The sequence below is a fragment of the Astyanax mexicanus genome, chromosome 1 (assembly GCF_023375975.1).
Source record: "Astyanax mexicanus isolate ESR-SI-001 chromosome 1, AstMex3_surface, whole genome shotgun sequence".
NCBI classification, from domain to species: Eukaryota; Metazoa; Chordata; class Actinopteri; order Characiformes; family Acestrorhamphidae; genus Astyanax; species Astyanax mexicanus.
In genome coordinates this window covers 81,233,950-81,254,515 of record NC_064408.1, presented here as the reverse complement: position 1 = coordinate 81,254,515, position 20,566 = coordinate 81,233,950, and positions in this window count along the sequence as shown.

The following is a 20,566-nucleotide window of genomic DNA, read 5'->3' as shown; positions in this document are numbered from 1 at the left end:
AACTTAATTGAGCTGTAGGTGTACCTTCACAGCATGAAGCGTACAGCATGCAAGTCAGTATGCTATGCTGAGATGCACAAAGCGCTGCACTGTTAAGATACCAACGCACACCTGGCTCTTAAAGGAAATGGTAACTGACACACTTTCTTTAACACACCCAAAACACACCCATGAATAATTAAGAGAATTAGTACATGCCTGTTGCGTGTTTCAAGCTGTGCAAGGCATATTTTTTGTGCCCTCACAATAACAAAGACACAGGACACACTCTAATTTAAGCTGCGTGATACATAATTGACCGGTGCACTATAGATCACTAAAATAGCCCCCCTAGAGTAACCAGCCTCAGAAATCACAAGTTAACAGCACCTCAGATAAGAGCACCTAAATGCTTCAGGGAGTTATGTTTAACACTATAAGTAATTACATAATTCCATTTGTGTTCCTGCATAGTCTGGATGACTTCAGTATTCATTTACAATGTAGTAAAAAATTACGAAGATGGTATTACGACTGGTATTGAAATAGTATATAATAAATATAATTGGTATTTGAATTAATACGGCTAATAATTACAATGCCATAATTAAATACAGTTATATAAAAGTAAATAACAGTAAATAAATTAATAGATATAAGGCACACAACTTCAAAATTAAAATACAGTCATGCTCAGTTACGGCCTGTTACAGAAGACTAGTCATTCTGCAGGTAGTACTCTCAGAAAGTAAATATTACACACACATAGATTTATACTGGATTCAATCACTGCAAAATTATTACTGTCAGACTGTAGCACAACACAAAACAACAACACAATACATTTCTATACTATCCCAAAATTACAAGCATTATATCTATAATTTATGAAGTATTTTATAGAAATAACATGATTATAGAAAATCCAGCTCCAATAGGTCTGAAGTCCTGGAGTTTCTGAAGGTGGCAGCTATGTAAGCAAATGTAAATGAGTTTAAACAGAGTTCTACTGTATGGATGAGCTGAAGGCAGATGAAAGCTGATCTGCTGGGAAACATCCTTCATCAGTCAGTGAAAGCAGAGGGGTGTGCAGACCTGCCTCACACACCTGTAAAAACAGCACTACAGCTCCTGCCAAACTGCCCTGCAGCCATGTATAAATCTCACACCGCAAAGTGAAGTGAAAAACAAACGTGATGATGATATTATTTTAAAGTTGTCTTTGAATCTGATGATGTGCTTTTACTTGTGCAGTGATGATAGACCTGTCTCTGTAAAGGATTGTTCTAATTACATTTAGCATTTTTTCATACTTTTTGTAGTTGCTAATTAAATTTACATTTTAATCCAAACAAGATGCCTTTTTTTAAATTATGCAGCAGACAGATCAGTTTTTAAACAACTTCAGCGGAAAAAGCAGAGAAGGAGAAAAGCATTTATTTGATGTGGCCCTGGGTCTTTCTTTTACTTTGTTAAGGCTTCTACTGAGGTGCCTATTCAGAATTCAGCAGCTTTAACAAACTTTGGAGCTGCTGCTTAGTTGAAACTTAAGATAAATATATTTATTGTAAATTATAGATTAAAATATTTTTTGTATAACATTTTGTATAACATATAAGCAGGGTTTGGGTTTTATTCTAAAAATATTAGGGTTTTTTATGTAAACCTTGGGTCTTGCATAAGGCTTAACTCTGGAGAAGGCATACAAACTTTGCCTTTATTCACTTGTGATTTCTTATGTTATACATGAATACAAAGCAGACATCGCACTGATAATTTCATTTAAAAGTTTTCTGACAACAGAAATCAGTAGTATGTAGTAACATATGTAAGTAACATGTTTAGTTTATAAATCGACCTTTAAATGGATTTACTGTAACTCCACAAATGTTGTAAGTCACTATGCAGACAGTGAATTATTACCTTAGCTACAGTGAAATCAGCAGAAAGACACTGACACTTTTCGAGGCCAATTAGATATTTTAACCACACTGACACTTTACCCACACTGAGACAATTCATCATGTTACTGCTAATTATTTAAACTCTTCCATGCTGCTACAGAAAAATTGCCTTATTCACTCCTCTAATACTCAGATTTTTCAATTTATCTTATTTATATTTTTGCCTATTTATCTATTTTATTCTATATTTGAAATTTTATTATTTTATTTTTTGTATTATTTTATTCTTACGTAATAATTCTTTTTGGGGGGAGCTAGACCTTGAGATCCAAATTGTGTTTAACCTCATGTAACACATGTGATGTGAATAGCGATAAAGTTTCCTTAAATCCTTGAATCACTGAATCCCAATGTCAAAACCGATCCTTTGCCCTTAACTAACCAGCTAAACCATCCAACCACAATAAGCAGCAGCTTAGACCAACGGCAAGTCTTAAGCTGGGATTTTCAGTAGTAGTTAGAATTAATAAAAAAAGTAATGATTAGCTAAATTTAAATAAATAAAAAAAGAAAACTGACTGATTTACTGAACAAATCTATGTGGTAAATAGTTTCTGAACTCTCTGTCAGTGAGTGGTAGGTTAAAGTCCTGCCTGTGGAATGTAGGTTAATGCTAATATTAAAGAACTCTGATGAAACTGAGGGCATCAACACTGAAAGTGGGCCAGAAGGGTGATACTGATCGCCGAAGCTTCTCTGGTTTAAATCTCTGGCTTATGAAATCTTAAGAACGTCACTGATGCAACTGTTCTCGCTAGGTTTATGATGATTAATGGTGAAATCCCAGAAACTTTACTCATTTATCTGGTAAGTGTCAAACTAAGAATACAATAAAATTAATAAAAATACACACCTTATAACACATAAGATCTCAAACCTATTCCTGAATACTGATACTAATTTCAAAACTTAATCAGATAAATTCTGTAAGCAGTGGTATGTTTGCTTCTTATTGTGGGAACATTACTGTAAATAAAGTTACTGATGTAACTTGAATGACAAGACAACAATTTCCTAACTATTATTAACATTTTGTTATAGAAATCAGGTCAGAACTAGTTGAATGGGACAGAAAACATTAATTTAAGTGTTTGAATGGTTAAGCGTTCTGAACAGAGCTTTAGAAGCAAAAATACACTTTTAAAAGGAGCTGGTTTTACCTCCAGTACTAACCCAGCACGCCTACTTTCTGTAAATAAGGTGAGATAAACGAACACAGATTCACTCACTGTCCTGTGATGCTGCTGTCAGGATGTTTAGTACATGTTACTTATGAACTTCATGAGTTAAAGTTAAGGAACTTTACACAGATTTTAAAAGGGTCTGTGACACAAACATCATCATGGGTTATTTTAGGAAAATTGATAAAAACATAATGAGTGCAGAAGTATCTCTGAACACACCAAATAAATCAAACAAATTAACCAAATAATAGTTTAGGTATGAATTGGGTACATAGAAAAGTTTAGAAAAGTGCTGGGAATTTATTCTTATGTACAGAGTCATTAAAGGCTGCACTGACATGCCAAAACGTCTGCTAGTGGGAGCCAGATGGATGGGACATACAATTTCTAAAGTTGTGCACGAATTTAACATACCTTACTATGTCATAAAAGGCAATAACACCCACAGTGGAGAGCACAGTGGGTGATAATGAATGTCAACTTCATGGAACATGGCAAAAGTCATGGGACACAGTACTAGTTCACTCAATTCTCTGTCCTACCATGTGTCTCAAATGTATGATTACCTGTAAGTAGGATTTATGCTTTACTAAAAATCTTCAGACAATTTCAAAAGAGCTTCCCTAAACATTTGCAGGGTAGTGTTTTTGAAATTTCACAACAGGGGTTTGTTCCATTAGGAGAACACAAATTCCAGTCATAGGTCAGAAACTGAGGCTGTGGTTGGCCACACTGACCATCACCAGCCAGATCAAATTTGTCCTAGCACAGAACAATGTCACTCTGAATTTGTGGCCATTATGATGAATAATGCAATAAAAAGGAAAGAAGGGCCCTTCATTCATTTTCCACCATCACTTCAAATAAATTGGTGACCCTCAGTCTGGACAGATTCCACCTCATCACCATGAGATGAAATTAATACGAGATGACGGCTCTAGCTCTGATTTTGAAATGAAACAAGACTGATGGAGTGTTAGACAAAGAAGGTGCTCCAACAAGCTATATGTGATCTGCAATCAAAAATGAACCAAAAAATAAAGGTGCAACACTCACTCGTCACTCACTTCTAAATCTCAGCACTATGACATATAAAGTGTGTGATATTTACATTATGTTCTTCAAGTTAAGCTCTGGTGGTGAGAGTACATGATCCCAGTAACAGGCAGTTAAATTTGAGTTGTTATAGTTCTAATGAATATCAATGCTCCACCTGCTTGAATTTCAAAATGGGCTAAAAATCTTCAAATTACAGCCAACAAGTAATTAAAGTAAAAAAAAATATATATACAAAAAAATATATACAGTGTAATGAGACAATAGAATATGAAATTAAGTTTCTATCTAGAGTCAGCTGTGACAGCAATAAATTGGAAAATGTGAAAAGTAATAACACAGATAGACATGTATAGTTTAGTCCTTGGCATACACGAGTTTATGACTTTTACATCATTACAGATCAGTAGAACCATTTTTACTTAATACAATAATTTCTTTATATACTGTATGTAAGATATCTTTATCATATATTTTTAAATCTCTGAATGTCTTCCCAAGCGTTCTCTATAACCAATACGCTATAACCAGTCCTTCTCATGAAACCCAAGTCCTTAATGATGCTAAACAGAATATCAGAATGTATTAAGCATCAAAGACTTAGCTGTGAAACAGCATATGATTTAAAATGTGACATAATGATACATTTTCCAGATTGTCCAGATACATTTTATGAATTTGTCACATTGTCCAATAATTTATCAAGCTATGATAAAAAAAATAAGCTTTAACTGGAGTGTGAAAGTCTGAAGTGATTTAGGAAACTAGCATGTGACATCAAAACATTTCAAGTTTTAGAGATGACTGAGCTTCTGTGCATGGAAACCAGTGCCTGTGCACCAGTGTCTTATTACCATATCATTTGCAAATAGCACAGCATAAATTGCCCTCATATGCATACAATTTACATGAAACATGGCTATTTTCATGCAGATGTTTCAATTGTTAGAACATTTCATCTAAAACTCTGGGGAAATGTGTAGGTTCACTGGTGGGTTTGGGCAGTAAATAACATATATTTGCATTATAGTATGTACTTATGAAGAGTTCATTTTCACAAACAGATGTTTTTTTTTTCATACTTTCACGTACATTGCTTTATCTGCTTTTGTAAGAATACTGTATATGAATGTACACTGTATGATACAAAAGTATCATGATGCATACTAAATACCTACATCAAGTATATAAAAAGAAATGTATACTCGTATTGTTAGAATTATTTCCTCTACTGTCCAGGGAAATCTTTCTACTAGAATTTGAAGCATTGCTCTGAGGATTTGAGTGCATTCTGCATCAAGTGCATTAGTGAGGTCAGGATGTTGGATGATTACTACCTCATCTTCTTCTCAACTCCCAAACTCATACCAACAGTACCTATTGCTCATCAGACATGATGCCTATAGGTTTAGGTCTGTCTGCTGCAGGGAGTCATATTGTATTGGCTAAACAAGCTGGGCAACTTAAAGCAGCTGAAAACATTCATTAGAATGGGTGTCCAAAAACACATGTACAAATAGTAAATATATGTATATTTGTATGTATTATGTAAAATGTAATTTTCATTTTCATTTGTAACTCCGCCCCCTCATTACTTCCACAGGTGTCCCTAGTGTGTGCCTGTGTATAAATACCTCATGTGATCCATTGTTCTCTGTCGCGCTTTTTGTTTGACCGTGTCCTGTTAATCTTTCCAGATCGTGTTTTAATGTTTTGTTTAGCCTCAGACCTGTTGTGTTTTTTGTCTTCAGTTTTCCAGGTTTGCTTTATGTAGTTAGTTTCTTTGTTATTTTGGCCTGTTTGTTTCAGTCTTTTAGTTTATCTTTCCTGTGTATAGTGTTTGTTTCAGTAACCTTTTTCTTTATAGTTCTTCCTTAGTGTTTTGTTAGTTTATTTTGTAAATATGGAGAATAAACCTGACTTGCGCATACATCCTGCCTCCTCCTTGTTACAAGTATGTTTCTCCTTATTGCACCATTTCACATCAAAGAAACTCTGAACAACTCTGTTTAATCTTAATCATTCTCTAAATTATTTATTGAAAACCATATTAAACAGTTTTTCATCCAGAAAAATGTCCCCATAGATCACAACATTCAGGTTTTATTGCAATACATTGCTTTAGTCATTGTTATAACATGATTATATCTGCCACAAAATGTCTTATTTACATTTACATAAAGCAATAAAGCAATAAAGCAATATCCTTTACTAGTCAGAGGAATTATTCAGAAATATGTCCAACCAAACAGACTCCTCCCACAAATGCACATTCAAATGTTTTGTACAGTGGTTAATGCATAATATGTTAATATAGCACTATACGAGCACTGCAGAGCGCTGCATGAAACAGAACCACCAAAGAAGCATACTGGCACAACTCTGCATTGATATTAAACTTGCGTCTTACTTGTGCAATATAACACTTGAGAAATAACTCTTTATCAAAAAATATAAATAAAAAATATCAATAAATGTGATATACCATGAAATTGAAGAAAAAAAGAACAAAACAAAAAAATATATATATACTTTTGTTTATACCACCCCCTATACAGCACTATATGCAAGGGTTTGTTTGTATTTAGGGAGTGCTTCTGATTTAGCAATGATGTAGCTTCTCCTTTAAGATGCTTTCACAGCACCTTTCACACCTGCTATTTTTGTTTAACTGAACCACAATCTGGTTTGTTTATAGTGTGCAAGCACTTTTCTATATGGTTCTCATTTTAGGCTAAATAAAGGCAGACTATTATCACACATTTAGCAACAAAAGAAGGACAAAGAACTGGTGTTGTGCTGAAATCTGACTCCCCTACACATGCATGCATCAGATTGCACTATGGACACAACACTTCCTACATTATTCATTTCCACATCTTCTATAACTGTAGATGAACCCTTGTTTATAAACAGAAATAAAATGTAACTGAGACCTGTTACACTTACTCTGCTGCTGAATGATACCCATGCATGTGAAGAGAGGTCTTGGTCTGGACTTTGTTTGAGGTGTGAAAACACAGTTAGACCCACACCTTTCCTTCTCAACATCTGACTAGCAGAGAAAAATTACGGGAGTCGCTTTAGGTATCCTCTCAGTGATCTGCCATATTTATCTCCATAAACTCTACCCATTTCTGCCCTGCCAAATGTCCAGTGTTACCATCAGATTGACTTTGAAAAGAGTTTTAAAGTCAAGCTTGGAAGCCCCAAGCTTCTTATATTAAAACAAGGGCAGTTTGACCTGTTTTTCTGTTCACATTATAGCAAACATTCTAAAACTAAAAGAGAGAAGAGTGCATTAATAGAACAATAGAAAAAAACTAATCTTGACTTTATTTGGACATAAACTTTTAAATGTTAAATAATTATAATTTACCTTAAACCTGCATTCAAATAAATCAGTATCAAAGCAATTCAGTGTACCTTAAACAGCACTTACCATACAATTCTGGAAGCAGATGCAACAAGCTGTGTCACACAGCAGTGATAGCAATAGAGATAATTGGTTGTAATATGTTGGGTGGGTGCTGAAGCCTGGGTTCTCTGACCTTACTTGAGAATACTTGAGAATTTGGATGAAACATGTTCCATTAAGAAAAATTATAAATCTGGAATAAAAAAAAACATTCTCATGAATAAGAAGAATTAAGGTTATAATCAGGGGGTCCTTTGCAAACATATAAGGTTCTTTTATAGGTTTATTTTTGTATTATTTCCTGACCTATTACCAACAAAATCAGTTGTCCTCAGATAGGTGATAATCATTTCATATTTTAGGTTTTCTGTCCAACTATGATGATAAAAGCCTCCAAATGCTTCTCAGCAAAGTCTAGAATATAAGTGTTGATCACAGTAAATACCAATATAATCTGTAAGGTTGCCTTAACCCCATTTATATCTTTATTTATTTATTCATTTTCGTAGTAGGTGCACTACACCATTGGGATGCATATAGTGCACCTACTACTCACCTCCATAGCACATTCAATATAATGGCCACCAATTTCATAGTCATTACAATATAGAATATAATTTAGAGTAGAGGTCACAAGATGACAGCTTAAAATGATGTCAGTGATGCATTGCACATTATTCCTACTGGTAATTAATTCATTTTTTACTATGATTTATTATAAAATACTATGATTTAATATTTGATATTTGATGATATGGGAATGGGGACCGTAAATAAAAAATATGTATATCTCGTCACATTCTTCACACTGTTTATCCACAAGAAAATCACTGATATTCCAGGCCTATGACTGTCTCTTCAGGCAACACTGTCACCAGGGCATTCAGATTACGCTACAACAACCTGCAGGCGGCTGTCACGGTGCAGGAAAGAGTGTGTACTTGGTAGAAATTCACCAGCAGCTCCTCATCATTGTCAAATTGACATGAATACAATGACCACCCACACTTAATCTGTTATGGCAGAACCATGGAATCATATCACTGTTGCAATAAGGCTATGTCGTTCGGACGTTATTATAGTGCAGGCTTCTTATTCCAGCGATTGAAAGAGGCTGGAACTGTGGTGCAGATAGTAGAAGAATGACCGCTGTTAATGTGAGATTTTCATCATTGCTCAAACAGATTGGCAGTGTCTGCAGGCATCAGTGGGGACGGCGCTCCTGCAGTAAAGGGAGCGTGGCCTTATTTCTTAGTCCTCTCACGGCCTCCTCACTTCAGAGCAGCTCCAATAAGGAGAGCGGCTGTGGAGCCTCCATGCAAATTGCTCTCATAGAACAGGATTTGCTCGAGTCCCTCACCTAATCCAATCCAAAAGCGTCAGAAATGGAGCACACAAAGGGTCCCCCGAGTCCTCTGTGAAAAACTGTAAAGCAGCCTCTGTGCTTAACTGTAGGGCAAGGAGAAAGAGGGCGAGGAAGAACTAAAGCAGCTTTAACTTGTCGGAATTCAGCGAGAGAGAAAGAGACAGCCTGTCTGGAATGATCTAATTGGATGGCTAGAACGAAAGCGCAGGTGAAATGGGTAAAGAAAGGGAGCTCCTCCTTCAAAAGACCGCTAAGTCTTGACACTAATAAAACGAAGTGAGGAACTGACTCCAGAGCAGCCAGGCTTGAGATTTCACCTCGCTGAATTACTGACTCTCTTCATGCCGGAGCTCCCCCTTCTTTCACAGACGTCCCGCTGTGCCGGCGTACGTACATCATATCGCGGCACAGTGTTCTCGCCAGCCTTTCTCACACCTACTCACACATGTGGATGGATCTGAGAGTGCTTGTCCTTGGAACATCAACACAAGGTCAGCCGTTAACCTGTAGCACTAAATTCAGAGCAGTATTCCCCAGCCTGGCTGAGCCTCCACTCTGGAGTTAACTAGGTCATGCGGTGTTCAGCGTTCAGTGTTCTCCTCCAGACATGGGCAGTGTGTGTCTGCTGTCTTCAGTATAAAGCCAGCTGCCACGGTGTTGGTGTTCACTGGGGAGATTTTTAGTATTCTGGCCTTTAGACCAGGCATTCTCCAACACTTTTAGAGTACAGAGGGGCTGCAGGTCCAGTAGTGAGAATGTACTGTGCTGCAAATAACTTCACCTGAATAACTCTTACTGAACAGTGTGGGTGCCCCAGTATGTAGACCAGGACCAGGATCAGTAGTGTATTTGGACCAAGTAAAATTAGTACTACAAGGTAATATAATTGCCATTAAACAGAGATGTGCCTTGTAACAAAATAGAGTTACTTTGTTACTTTACTTAAATAGAAATGGAAATTAAAATAGCCTCATTATTCCTATTTCATTTCAGCTAGTTTTTATTTTGGCCTCTTATCATTAAAAAACCCTATCCAGATAAATCTCTCCATCCAGAAAGAGTGAATCTGATTGTGGCTGGATGAAACGTATAAACATATACTATTCCAAAACCCTATTGGTTTATGGGCAATCCATCACACCTGCACACATAGGTCATGTCACACTCCAGCAAGAACACAGCAGATGTAGATGTAGATTTTCCAATGTTAACATTTTAATATAACATTATAATCATTATGTTATATTGGGGTTTTGTCCTTAATGTTGTTTTCCACCTACATTACTTTAACTACTTTAGTTTTATAAACAGTACTTTTACACTGTTACTTAAGTAAAAAGCTTGAGTTGATAGTTCTACAGAAGTGTTTTAAACCCTGGTATTTATACTTTTACCTCAGAAATGAATTTCAATATCTTGGATACCTTTGATCATATAAGAGATATGAACGAGACAAAAAGATGTTAATGGTGCTGAAACAAAATTGTGGCTTCACATTACTAATGTATGTATTTCTAATGTAATGCTTTGCAATATGCAATGCATGAATAACTAATTTGTGATACAACATGCCAGACATGGGGTTACAGAAGTGTCCTGTAATAATCCATCCTATGCAGCTTGAATATTTGCACAATTTGCAGTGGAGGTGGAGTGTTGTTAGCATATCAGTTCGCATATCGCTAATTTTCAGATCTGTTGTCACGTTTGCCACACCCAGAAAGTCATGTGTAACACGGGTTACACATGCATTACCTTGTGTTACATATTTCTGTATTTGTAGCTCAGTGAATATTCCACACCTTTAATAATCTATTGTTCTTTTTTCTGTATAACATTGGAATCTGGCACTTTCTTCTCTCTGCTACTATTTCTCTTTTTTTAATGGGGATGGAGAGTGTATATTTCAATAAGAAATAAAGCTTTGTTTAGACATTAATATTGTATACAGATGCCTGACTAGGGTCACATGGCTGTTGCTTCCAGTAAGATGTTATTCTGTAGACTGTCAGAAAAATGTGTCCAGAAGAGGTGAATGTTTTAGTCTTGAGGAAACACCATCTAAATCCAATGCCTGCCCATAAGTTTCCCTTCCACTTCCTGCTCCGTTTTATAAACATGCCCTTTGGGTTTGTATTTTGCTAGTAAATATCTCTGGAGATGGAGAGTAGAGGGCTCCAGAGAGATGCAGTTGTCAGCACTGGTCCTGTCAGCTATAGATTGTGGGTTGGATCCCCGGCAATACTAAAACTGTGGCAAGGAGTTTAAAAGAGCACATAGGCTTTTCTCCCTCTTGATGGCCCTGAACTGCACTACTACTTAGTGTGACGCCAACCTTTATTTATTTACTAATAAATTATTAGTAAATTATTGTTGTTTTCTGCAACTAGTGGGACATTTAGTTTATTTATTTTTTAAATTAAGGTTAGTTCTGGTGCACACAGCACTAGTATCAGGTTTTCTATAAATTAATAAGTAAATACATTGAGATATGTATAAATGATGGTACAAGCATTCAGAAACTTTTGTTTGTTTCTTTTTTTTTTTTGGTTATTTCTTAAGAAAAATAATTACACACATTTGCAATCTTCTTTGGTAGCAATACATTTATTTTCTTTGCAGTTGGAGCACCCCTGTTCCAAACACACATAAACATGTTTATTGGGAATCTCTACATGAAACAAACTTAACTGTAGCAATATTCTGCATAGTTTTCATACAAAAAGTAGAAAAAAATGGCTTACATTTTAATTTCGATCTGTTAAATGGCAAGGGCACAACCCTAATGGGACTACCCTTGATGTTTGATAACTTATATGAAACTAGAATAAGAACCATTTTTAACAATAGCTGATATAACCACATATGCAAGGAAAAACTTTTGTCAGTCTCTATAATAAAAGTTGAAAGAGTTTGCTGTCAGGAATCATATGCTTTTAAAAGCCATTTGGATGGCTCCCTTATTGTGACTCACAATAAGGAAACCTGCATATAGAACCACCCTGGCACTTGTTTAGCATTTGTGGTAACAATGTTTCCTGGCAATAAATCTTATACCATTGGAAAACCTGTTAAAATCCCTTTTAAATGGTCCCATATACCTGTAAGGAAATTGCATTTGTGGGATGAGCAGTATAGCTGATGTGTATGTGGGTTGCACAAAAACAATTTTCCAAATCTTCTCTGCCATTGACAAACAGTTTAAACAGTTCTGCTGTTCTTTATTGATTCTTGTTTAGAGCTTCTGGTGGCAATAGATTGGCAGTACCTGTGAGCTTGGGCTCTGCTACAGTGGTCCGTAGGCATCTGCTTCAATAATCATCATGCCACATTCGATTGATCTGGATAAAGCCCGTGTGACAGGGCAACTTCAAACCTGTGTTCCTCAAAACCAAGTTGGGGCATTATTTGGATTAAGCTTTGCTACCAAATTGAAGGCTAAGTTTCAAATAATGAGGGAAGAAGAAGTTTGGACACAATTCACATACTTGGCTCTGCTGCTTATCTCACAAATGTATGTTTCTTACAAATGTGGCCCCATTTAAAAGGGAAATTAACAGGCTTTCGATCAGTATGGTAAGACTTATTGCCAAAAACATTTTTACAACAAAGAAATAACCTACCGAACGCAGACTTTTCCTTATTATTCCTTATATGCTATGTTTAACTTTATTCTCAAACTTTTACTAAGAAATGTTTCTGCAATTAGCAGCACAATAACTAATTAATGGCATTGCTACATAGGGGATATTTCTATTTAATGCTGTCTAAAAGGATTATTGTGTCTCCAGTAGAACATGATGAAAGCAGGTAACACCATGAGTCACCACTGCAGTTGTGTTAGACAGGACCATTACAGACACTTTCAGGACACAGAGGGAAAGCAATCAGAAGGCTCCTCTGTTCATAGACAGCGCAGATTATTAAATCAGACGAAAATTAACATCATGGGATTACGATACGTCAGTGCAGTTACAGCACCTGATCACTTTGATAAATGTCTATAATAAAGCCCCAACACCTCTGAGTAAATAAACCTGGCTCTCGCCATCAGAGGGAGAGCCAAGTCATCAAATAAGCTGTCAAAAAACTTTTGTACACAATCTAATAAAAAAGCATGCAGCTTCATAAGATGGATGGCTCAGGGAATCAGTGATTATGGATGATGATGATAATGCACTGAAAGGATAGTGATTGATTGCTGGTTTGAAAGCAACTGTATAGAAACAGAACTTCTAAGGTGGCCAATCTCTGCGTATAGAAAACTGTATATTCTAAAACCTTTTGCAGTCCTTTTAAACTTTTGCAGTCTTGTAGCCCTTTCAGTGGATGCTTTTTGTGTCACAATGACAATTTAAAGGAGCAGTATTGTCACCGGGGAAAGGACGCACACCAAATGACAAAATAACTTTTTTTCCCGGGTATTTTATTCTGATTTAGTTGTATTTAAAACAATAAAAATAAAATTAATACACTGTAAAACCCTAACTTAGAACACAGTACAGTATTTGGTAGTGGCACTAATTACAGAAAATAGATAAATAACATTAATACCACATTAATACCATTAACAGAGCTCTTTTAATATTTGTTTTTAAGCTCACCTCGATTTACTCAGCTTTACTCAACAAGACTTGAGCATTTCTTTAAGAGAACTTGGACAAACAGCTTCTGTAACCCAGAAAAATACAAGGCTTGAACACGAGGAGCACACTACCCCACTAAAACAATGCCATCTGCCCGCATCTGGTTGTGATTCATCCAAAATACATGTTTAGAAAGGCAAAATAGGCATCTACTACAGTTATAGGCCAACTAAACCTTATATTGTTCAGTATTTCCTGATTTTTACCTCTTATTTCATTAGGATGGCTCTGGATGGATCCTAAAATGGAGCACCACCATTCACTGCAGCTTGAGCCTCCTTCTCTACCATGCTCTTAGCTCCTCCCTTTCCTCTCTCAGGGTGACAACACTTCTGATTGTGTTTCTTAAAGTTATAGACACATTTTAAATGTGTATTCTCAATTCACCACCTGGCTACATTCTCCCCTGCTCAGGAGTCAACGTCCTCGGTGACCTCATAAGATTTCTTTACCTCTTTCACAGCTTCTCTGAAAAATGCTGTACCCAAGCTGGATAAAATTTGTGAAACTGTCACTGAATCAAGTGGGACGGACTCTAATATGGATCTGGGTTCATGATGCGGGTTAGAATGATGTCCTGCATTAGTTCTTTTGCTCCTACGAGGAGTAGGCACAGGTAATGAGTGAACCTCAAGATTGGACCCAGTATCTGATTCCACTGTCTCTGCTTCAGGACCAACCTCAACACTGGTCAGACTTGACTCTGTCCTGTCATAAGAGGGAACAGCATGACGGTCAATTTCTATCTGCAACCTTGGAACACACATCTCCTCCAAAACCACACCCTCCTCAATACATTCTGGATCTAACTCAGTGTCATTAACAGTAGTCGTCTCAGATCTAGGAAGATTACTTTTCTTTCTAGGAGTAGGAACGGGAGTAAATACAAAGGGCCTAATGTCAACCCTATTAACCCTTTTCACTGGGCCTCCCTCTACTGGCTCAACAGAGTAAGTGGTCCCTTGAATTTCTACTACCCTGTAAGGAATAGATTGCCAGGCATCCTGTATTTTATTTCGTCCCTGCGGTCTGTTTCTGAGATACACAGTTTGACCAACACCAACTGGTGGACAATAGGTTTTGTCATTCTGGAAAGCTATGCGTTCGGCAGCTTTTTGTTCAGAATATTCTTTAGCTCGAGCATGTGCCTCTTTCAGTCGCCTTTGGTGAGCAGCTAACCAGTCAGCTTTTGCTGATACCTCTGCAGTCTGTCCTAACAAAGCATCAATTGGCAGATGCGGGTCGATTCCAAAAAGCAGTAAATAAGGGGAATACCCCGTTGTGGCATGAGGGGTCACATTGTATGCGTACACAACTTCAGATAAATGCTCAGGCCAACAACGCTTTTTGTCTGGAGGGAGACTGCGCAAAAGATCGTGTAGCGTCCTATTAAAGCGCTCACACTGGGCGTTTCCGGTAGGGTGATGAGGAGTGGTACGGCTTTTCTTTACACCATACAGTTTACAAAGTTCAGCAATCAATTCACTTTCAAAATTACGGCCTTGGTCTGAATGCAGACGCTCGGGCACACCGTACTTCATAAACCATTCCTTTAAAAGGATTTTTGCTGTTGTGTCTGCTTTTTGGTCTCGAGTCGCGAAAGCCTGTGTAAATTTCGTGAACACATCTGTGATAACCAGAACATTTTCTCTACCATCTGTAGCTGGTTCCAACAGAGTAAAATCTACAGCAATTACCTCTAATGGTCTGGTAGCCAAAAATGACTGCATAGGTGGACGTATCTTTGGCTGAGGCATTTTAGTAAGTACACAACGTTGGCATTTCTTTACCCACTGCTCAACATCCTCATACATCCCAACCCAAAAACAGTTGCATTGTCCTCTCTATGCCCTGGTGACCCATAGAGTTATGTACATTCTCAAGAACTTGTACTTTTAAACAAGCTGGCAACAGTAACTGATTGCATTCACCTTGTCTCAGATCTTCCACCACTCGGTACAGTAGACCATCCTGCTCTCTAATTCTACCCCAGTGCTTCAGAAGTGACAGTACAGATTTAGACAAGTCTCTCCTCTCCTTATTGTTTGCCTTTGTCCCTCTGACCCAAAAGGACCTAAAGATGCTGAGGACAGGATCTTGCTCCTGAAAAGAACGCAACTCATCTTTAGAATAGCCTGGTAAAGTAGGTGTATTTTCCTGATCTAACCCAGCCAAAGGGTGACCTGCCTCACTAGCTCGAATTTGTCGAACCTCGCACCTCTCCAGCCCAACATCTACTAGTTCCTGCCCTAGTGTGGTTCCTTTGTTGATCAAATTACAAATAGCCACACAACCATCATACTCCAGATCTTCAGAGGCAATGTTCGGCTCCCCTGCTAAAGGGTGCCTAGAGAGGGCATCCGCAGCCTTATTACTCTGGCCGGGGCGATACTGAACGTCAAAATCAAAGGCAGCTAACTGCGCTACCCATCTCTGCTCAACAGCTCCTAGCTTGGCTGTGTTGAGATGGCATAATGGGTTGTTGTCGGTGATTACGGTAAATTTTGCACCCAGCAGATATCCCCTAAACTTCTCAGTTATGGCCCATTTTAGGGCGAGAAGCTCCAACTTCATACTGCTGTAGTTCTTGTCATTTTGTTCAGCCTTTCTAAGCCTACGGCTAGCGTATGCTATTACCCGCCTTACCATCCTGTTGCTGACATAAGACAGCTCCTAAACCGTGGCTACTCGCATCTGTCTCTACAGTGAAAGGGCAAGTGAAGTCTGCAAACCCAAGCACCGGAGCACTAACCAGCTTCTCCTTTAAAACATCAAAAGAGGTCTGACACTCAGTACTCCATAAGCTCAACAACCGCTCATTTACTCTAGAGGGAGGTCCAACCATTAGACAGTTATTTACCAGATCATGCAGTGGACCAGCTATCTTTGAAAATCCCTGCACGAATCTTCGGTAATAGCTACAGAACCCTAAGAATGAGCGTAAAGCTTTCAGAGTGGTAGGTACTGTCCAATGCTTCACAGCTTCTACCTTATCAGGGTCGGTCGCTATACCTTCTGCGGAGACCTGATGTCCTAGGAATTTTACCTTTTCCTGAAGGAAATGACATTTCTCTATTTTGATTTTGAGACCTGTCTCCTGGAGTCGTCTCAGTACTGTCTCTAATCTCTCAACGTGCTCTGAAAATGTCCTAGAGAAGACTAAAATGTCATCCAAGTATACTAAAATTATTTGAAAAATTAGGTCAGTCATAGTTGCCTGCATCAACCTTTGAAATGTAGCAGGTCCATTTACAACCCCCATCGGCATGCGTAAATGTTCATATAACCCATATGGGGTTGTGAATGCAGTCTTGTGCCGGTCACGTTCATGTACTGCAACCTGGTGGTATCCACTAGCCAGGTCTACAGATGAGAAGAACTTTGCACCTCTCAGAGCATCAAAACTTTTGTCTATACGAGGTAAAGGAAATGCGTCTCGCTTAGTTTTTAAGTTTAGCTTACGATAGTCGACGCAGAGTCGTATACTACCATCAGACTTCCTCACTACTACCACAGGTGAAGCATAGGAGCTGGTACTCTCCTGAATCACTCCTTTCCTTAGAAGCTGAGAAATGTGATCTTTGACCTCCTTGTACTGGGTCGGTGGGATACAACGGTATGGAAGGTTCACTGGAGTGTCATCAACTAACACAATCTCATGTTTCACCTTTTCTGTGTAGCCTAGCTCATCATCTCCAACAGTGAACACATCTGAATATTTACCAAGTAAGGCCCTTAACTCTGCTTGTTCTTTTTCAGTGCCACCTACATCCAGCTTACTCAGTATATCAGACACCTTTTGATGATCTTGAGACTCTTTTAAATCCACTGACACCTGCTCTGTATTGGCTGAAATGCGCTGAAATGTTACTTCACAGTGCTGATTATTGGTAATGCACTGTACAGGTGATAAGACACCTATGCGAGTTCTTGGATTGAGCCACACATCCTCTCTAGAGAGATTAACTACTTGCACTGGAACCTGATGTCTGTGTTCCTTAACCAAAGAAGGCATGACTACAATACCTCCTGGTAATGGTAGTTTACCAGGCTCCAACAACCATGAACCTTGGTTTGGGGACTTGTCTGAGAAACCTCTGACCATGACAGTGACTACTGATTCAGCTGGGACATGTACAAAATCTTTTCCTGCTATTCGTGCCATCTTTGTCTTGTCAACATCACATTTATGCATCTGTTGGAAAACAGTCCTCCAATCTGAGTCTAGCTTTGCATCCAAAGTTCTATCAAATTCAGCCTGAACTAACTGACGACAACGACTGATGATGTTCATGCCTATGATAGCAGGTAGGGATGACTGAGAACTCTCAGGGTTTTTCACGACTAAAAATCCACAATCAGGGATTTTAATACCCATGGTATCCATCTCTAACTCCAAATAGCCCAGGTAGGGAATATCTAATCCATTGGCGGCGGTTAATTTAAGCCAGCCAGAGGTTGAAAGCATATCCCCCTCTTCTCCCCCTAACTGCTGGCGGAAGAACTCTTCTGTAATAGTGCTTACTTGGCTGCCTGTATCCAGCAAACATGAAACAGGAACATTCCCAATGTTAACATCTATTGTAGGGCAAGTTCCTACCGCACGCTCCAACACCTGACCTTGGCTAAACTTGGCTTTAGGTGAGTCTGTAGTTTGCCCCTGAATTGCCCGACTCACAGCAATCGGGGCCTTTCATTTCCCTGTGCATCAGTAAAGGATGGATTTTTAGTATGCTGTTTTTGTGGACAATTTCTGGCAATGTGTCCCTCCTTCTGACACTTCAGACAGATAGGTTTGCCATCATCTGTAAATCTGAGTGGAGCTCTTGCCTTAGAGACGGGTTTGAACGTGTGAGTTTTCTGAGTGGTCAACTCCATTACTGCCTGCGTTAGCTCACTAAGCTGCTTTCCCTGCTCAGTAACAACCTGCATGACGTCATCCAAAGTCAATGATTTGTGTTCACTAACACTGACTACAGCACAGCATGCACCCCTCTCAGAATCAGACACCTTACTTCTAGTTCTGGATGGTTTTGAATTAAGAGTAGGCTCTTCCATATCCCATAGGTAAGCTTCCTCACGTACTTCTACCATCGAGGAATCAGGTTTGTTTCTAACCCACCTCCTAAGCTCTCTCTTAAGTGCAGGGTCCCGAACTCCCTCGACAAACTGATCTCTCAATACTACCTTCATATTTGGTACTGCATCAGGTGTTTGTCTCAATACATTGTTAAGTGCTTGTGATAAGGCATGTGAAAATTCCAGTAAGCCTTCACTCTCTCTCTGTTTGCGGCTGTAAAAGTCATGCAATAGCTGAGCCCCACTACGCCTATCACTAAAAGCTTCCCGAAGGTAGGTGAACAGGTCACTAACCTGGTCTACTTCACTAGCACTTCGTAAATGTACCTCTTCTAATGCAGCCCCTCGCAACAAAGAGAGAACAAAGTCATACTGCTCAGGAGGAGACTGACTGCGTGCACGTAAGACACGTTCAGTTTCCTCAATGAAATCATCTACCAGTCTTCCATCTTTTTCAAAATCACCAGTGAACGGAGCAATGTGACGCTCTCGTGGCACATAGACATATGTTCTGTCAGGCATCCTATTCAAGGAATCAATGGTTGCCATTGCTACAGCATGTTTTCTGTTCAGTTCACCAATTTGTTTCTGAATGTCCGATTCTTCTGGCTCAACCCCATCATCAGAGTCCCTCTCCTCTTCTGAATGGTCAGACATTTTAGGAAAAATAGTCTTTGCCAGATAAAGGATAAGGTTTTTGGATCAGTCCAGGGAGATGTACAGCAGCAGCCAGCAGCGATGAGTCCTCCACTCCACCGTCTCTGCAACTCCGTCTGCAGTCCGACGTCTGGTCACTAGGTCCTCTATCACCACCACCAGGTCCTGGTTCCACTCTCTCCCTCTCGAACCTGCGACACTTCACCACTACCAAACAACTGTACTGTGTTCTAATGTATTACCTAAGAAACCTAACCAAACTATCAGAAACCCCACTCCTGGTACCAATTTTTGTCACCGGGGAAAGGACGCACACCAAATGACAAAATAACTTTTTTTCCGGGTATTTTATTCTGATTTAGTTGTATTTAAAACAATAAAAATAAAATTAATACACTGTAAAACCCTAACTTAGAACACAGTACAGTATTTGGTAGTGGCACTAATTACAGAAAATATATAAATAACATTAATACCACATTAATACCATTAACAGAGCTCTTTTAATATTTGTTTTTAAGCTCACCTCGATTTACTCAGCTTTACTCAACAAGACTTGAGCATTTCTTTAAGAGAACTTGGACAAACAGCTTCTGTAACCCAGAAAAATACAAGGCTTGAACACGAGGAGCACACTACCCCACTAAAACAATGCCATCTGCCCGCATCTGGTTGTGATTCATCCAAAATACATGTTTAGAAAGGCAAAATAGGCATCTACTACTGTTATAGGCCAACTAAACCTTATATTGTTCAGTATTTCCTGATTTTTTACCTCTTATTTCATTAGGATGGCTCTGGATGGATCCTAAAATGGAGCACCACCATTCACTGCAGCTTGAGCCTCCTTCTCTACCATGCTCTTAGCTCCTCCCTTTCCTCTCTCAGGGTGACAACACTTCTGATTGTGTTTCTTAAAGTTACAGACACACATTTTAAAGGTGTATTCTCAATTCACCACCTGGCTACATTATGTTGAAAATTAGCATTTCTAGTGAATTAAAATGTGCAATTAGCCTCCATTGTAGAACATGCATTTCTGGGCAAGATGAGAGATGCAGTGGTGTTACTGTCAGTAAATGTGTAAGTGAAATGTGTGTACAGAGATACAGTAGTAAAGTAGCATTACAGCAATATACACACCTACAGTATGACTTGGGTTATGCCGCATTACACTATTCTCCTAAGTGTTACACTACCCACTTTACTAGAGTTAC